General features: G+C 37.7%; 1 long non-coding RNA gene across 1 annotated transcript in view; it reads right to left on the bottom strand.

Moving 5' to 3' along the window:
* Nucleotides 1-543: 543 nt before the first annotated feature.
* Nucleotides 544-4455, bottom strand: part of LOC107711727 (uncharacterized) — a 9182-nt gene continuing 5270 nt past the window's right edge. The window contains exons 3-4 of the long non-coding RNA XR_001636728.1: nucleotides 2797-2871; nucleotides 544-1280 (exon numbers count right to left, since the gene is read on the bottom strand). This is a non-coding gene — a long non-coding RNA (uncharacterized LOC107711727). The remainder of the gene's footprint in view (nucleotides 1281-2796; nucleotides 2872-4455) is intronic.

Below are 4455 nucleotides of genomic sequence, written 5' to 3'. Positions count from 1 at the left end.
ATAATTTAAAATAAATTTAAAAAAATGAAATTTAGTGAAATATTATTGTGAACTATTAAACTATTGACAAATAGAGCAGAAACATCCAGGAACAATTTGAATTGTATGTTATATATATATATATATATATATATATATATCCTATATAATTAAAATCCAACTGGCTGGATCTTAAAACATTTCTACTGTATAAATCATGCATGATTGGAGGGGAGGGGTTAAAAAATAAGAGAACTTTATGATGTCAGCTGAAAAGGAAATTCGTTTCAAAGGCAGAGCAAGTTATTAGCTACACTTTGATACACAGAACAAGCATTAAGGAAGTAAATAGGTTCAATTTTGAATTCATATTGACTTCATGGAAGGTTAGGAACTAAAAATACACAGTGAGTTGTTTAGCACCTACACTAAACAGCTTAGTTCGCTACATTTAAAAGAGTTAATGACTCATTCTCAGGCTCCACTATCCATTTAAACCTTTCAGCTTCAAGATTCAGAGACTCCACAACCTTACTTCTTTAGACACCACTTCTCTCTCTCTCTCCCTACTCTGACTTACAGCAGGCACGGGCTGCATAAGATTAGATCGCAAATTACCCGCCCAGAGATCTGCATCTCTTCCTCATCTCTCACTACATCCCCACACCTCACGCCCCCCTCCCTGTTCTCTCCGCCCTTCGTGCGCCTCTCCTGCTTTCATCTTTCATTACAGTGCAGTGTCCAAGGTTGCAGGGCCGACGTGTGACTGTATCATCTGCAGAGCTGCAGAGAGTAAAGCGTTCTGGCGGACAGAGCAGGTCTGCTTGACTGATAAACCCCCTCACCTGGACTTCAAGCTGCAGGTGTATGCGAGCTGCCGCCCGCTGCGTCCAAAGAAATGATGTGAGGTGCGAGGTGTGTCACGGGTCCATCACACAGGGCTTCCCACCACACACACACATGCAATCAGCGGTTGCATGGGCTCCGTGTCTGAGCCAGTCTGCATTTAAATTGAACTGACCCCTCTTGGCCCGATGCCCCTTCCCTCAGTGTCTCTCCCTCGGCGTGAAATCAGATTTGTGTGCGGCGCTGGCTGGTGTCTGTCGAACAGTAAGGTGATTTATCAGGAATGCAAAGAGCATGCAGAAACAATCTTTATTGCATCCATTTCCTGCTTGTCAGCTGGGATCATGTTGGCTGTTCATTAAAGGGCCGGTACGGCACGGTGCCGGCGCAGAGCAGGTGAGAAGAATGTGTCTCGATGGTGTGATAGATTGGCTGCTCCCCTGCCGTGACAGCAGCTGGATGGATTAAACAGCAGGAGGGAGGAAGGAGGAGAGAACAGAGAGGGAAAAAAATGCTGACTCTGACACTCACCCGTCACAATAATTTTTACATGGCTGGCAAGTGTCATTCCGACCAAAACACAACACCGACAATGAAGCTGTGAAAGCACTCGTACACAATCACACTTCAGTGATGTAGTCCGGAGGTTCTAATTGTTTATTGGTGGATTATCCTAATTTGTGTTTTTGTCTTAAAATATCTATTTCCCTAAACAAGATCAATTCACTTGAGATGCAAACCGAAAAACGATAAATTTACTTGAGATGCAAAATTGTGTAAGAAGACTTTTGTCCCAAGAAAATACAAAAATAATATTATTTTTCTAACACTATCTATATTATACTCACTAAATTTTAATTTTAAGAGATTCTTAATATCAGTTAATGAGATTTGAGGTCAGTAAAACGTTTTCAATGATTTTGAAAGTCTTTTATGCTCACTAGTACTGCATTTATTTGATCAAAAACATTATAATATTGTGATTTTTTTATTACAATTTAAAATAACAGTTTTCTATTTTAATATATTAAAAATGTAATTGATTCCTGTGATGTAATTTTCAGCAGCCATTAGTCCAGTCTTCAGTGTTACATGGTCCATACAATCATGCTAATATGCTCATTTGGAGCTCAAGAAACATTTCTTATTATTATCAATGTTGAAAAATGGTTGTCCTTCTTAATATTTTTTCTTTTATTTATTTATTGTTTTTTGGAAACTGATACTTTTTTTTGTGGATTTTTATGAATAGAAAGATCAAAAGAACAGAAATTATTTGAAATAGATTTTTTTTTTGTAACTTTTGAACTTGAAAAAAAACTAGCAACATCCTAGCAACCAACCATAACCTCCAGAAACAGCAATGGTTATTAAAAAAAGAAGAAGAAAAAAAAAAAAAGAATTATGACACAGTATTCTTATCTAATTCCATACATCCCTGTCAATGTTAAACTAACCTCCCCATTTGCCTACATGTGACTGCGTCACCTCCAAAGTGCACATGAAAACGGTAACACAGAAATGTGTATCAAACATTGGACTGTCTGTTCTGATTAAACCATTTATCTTCAGCTGCTATTTTGTTCAGGCTTTGCAACAGAAGATCTGAAAGAAAAGATAATCCTACTTTGCCTTCCAGTGTCATATCCCGAAGGGCGGAGGTTAGCTTAAGACGACACACCTCCCACTGACACCACTGAGTCTCTGCGCAGGTGTCTTTGTGTGTACCGATCCTGTTCTGAATCATGATTTGTAGCTAAGAGATGTACGGCACAGACACGCAGTGACAGAACGGTGGCAAATCAATACAAGCATGTGTGTGTCAGGGGTGTTTTCTCCGAGGGGGAAAGGGAAACAGACTCCCCTTTCACTCAGGACAAAAATAAATAATATATTTAAAATAACATATAAATATAAAATAATAAATAAGAGCGACACCGCTGGATAAAGTTTCAGAGGGAGGCAGCTTACCTTGACAGGAGGCCTCCATACGACTATCAATGAGTTATATGCAACCAGTCCACAGATCGGCCTGAATGAGTCAAACTGAAAATGAACAGAATAATTACAATATTTATACTATAACTACTGTAGCGTCTGGACCAATCAAACACACAATTTTTCAATAAAGTCTTACTTGTATCACACTTGACGTTGGTCATTGTTTGCTCATAACTGCAGATTTATGCTACAGGCTCTGTGTAGAGTTGTACAGTAAGAAAGTTATTTCCCTTAACCAGGAAATTAACGTTCTTAGAATTGACAGACAGTTGACCCTGAGAGGTCAAGTAAATATCTACAGCGGATCTAAATATTTATAATTAATTATAACTAGTTATGATTAATTATTCATATTTCCCCATGAGCTGATTCGCTACACTACAACACAACTCGCCTGGACATCATCCATTTTGGTCATATAAGAATGACCTTGTTTTTTTTATAGTATGTTAATATAAGCATATAAAATATATTATTGGTTGCTTGTTGATAAGTGTAAGGTAAATGTTGTTGCATACTCCTGGAAACTGTAAACATCAGATGGATCTACATTGAGCTAAAAACCCAAATCCATTTCGAAAATCAACTACACTCCACTGATGTGTTTTTGTGTGTGAGATCTCTTACCACACAGACATTGTGAAAAAAAAAGCCTTGCTCTCTCTCTAACCATTAGCTGATTAATCTGTTCATTAATCTATCCCTTGTGCATAAAATTATGATGTGTAACAATACACAATTTCAACAGTAATGAGCGTCACTAGTTATTAAAGTAAGAATTGTTTTGATTTTCTTTTTCATTTTAACTTGAAATGACAATTGCCAAAAGCTTATTTAATTATGGTTTTATTCATATGTATGAATACACTCACCTCTTCCAATAGGAAAAGGACTTGAAGTCAATACCATATTGACATCATATCAAATCAGATCAATATCAAATTCAAGACATAATAGACCTAGTGATGGAAAAAACTGAAGCTGTATACAAACAAACAATCACTTCACATACACACAAACACGCACACACACATACACACAGAGAAAAACATTAGCATGCACACACACTCACACTCTTTACAAACATTCTCACTTGCACACAGACACACATTAGAACATACACCTGAGAGACACACAAGCCTCTATAACCATGTGCATGCAAATTTTCCTGTCAAACACACAATTATAATTTAAAATAAGGTTTAAAAATAATTTATTTAAAATACTGTAAAAATGTACCATTTTACAGTCTGTAACAATATGGACTGTAAGATAAAGACAAATGGACCGACCGACCGACCGACCGACCGACCGACCGACAGACAGACAGACAGACAGACAGACAGACAGACCGACCGACATTAGCACCGACTACACATTAGCACATGCATACACACTCACACACCTGCACCTGACGCGTACTCAAGAGGCAGGTCAATTTGATTCAGTTGGAGGAACATGGAACAGTTTTGGTTCTTGATTACATTAGACGGAAAAGAGAGGGATGGAGGAAGAAAAGGATCGAGAGTGGCCAGCGCAGGGAAAATAATATATTTCATTGTGATATCAAAATCAATAAGCATCGATTGAAAGGTGGCTAAAGGTGTGTGTACATGATCCTTCAGGCTT

Source organism: Sinocyclocheilus rhinocerous, unplaced genomic scaffold, assembly GCF_001515625.1.
Source record: "Sinocyclocheilus rhinocerous isolate Xijiao unplaced genomic scaffold, SAMN03320098_v1.1 scaffold1199, whole genome shotgun sequence".
NCBI lineage: Eukaryota > Metazoa > Chordata > Actinopteri > Cypriniformes > Cyprinidae > Sinocyclocheilus > Sinocyclocheilus rhinocerous.
The sequence above is the reverse complement of the archived record's forward strand: the minus strand, read 5'-3'. Positions and strand labels throughout refer to the sequence as shown.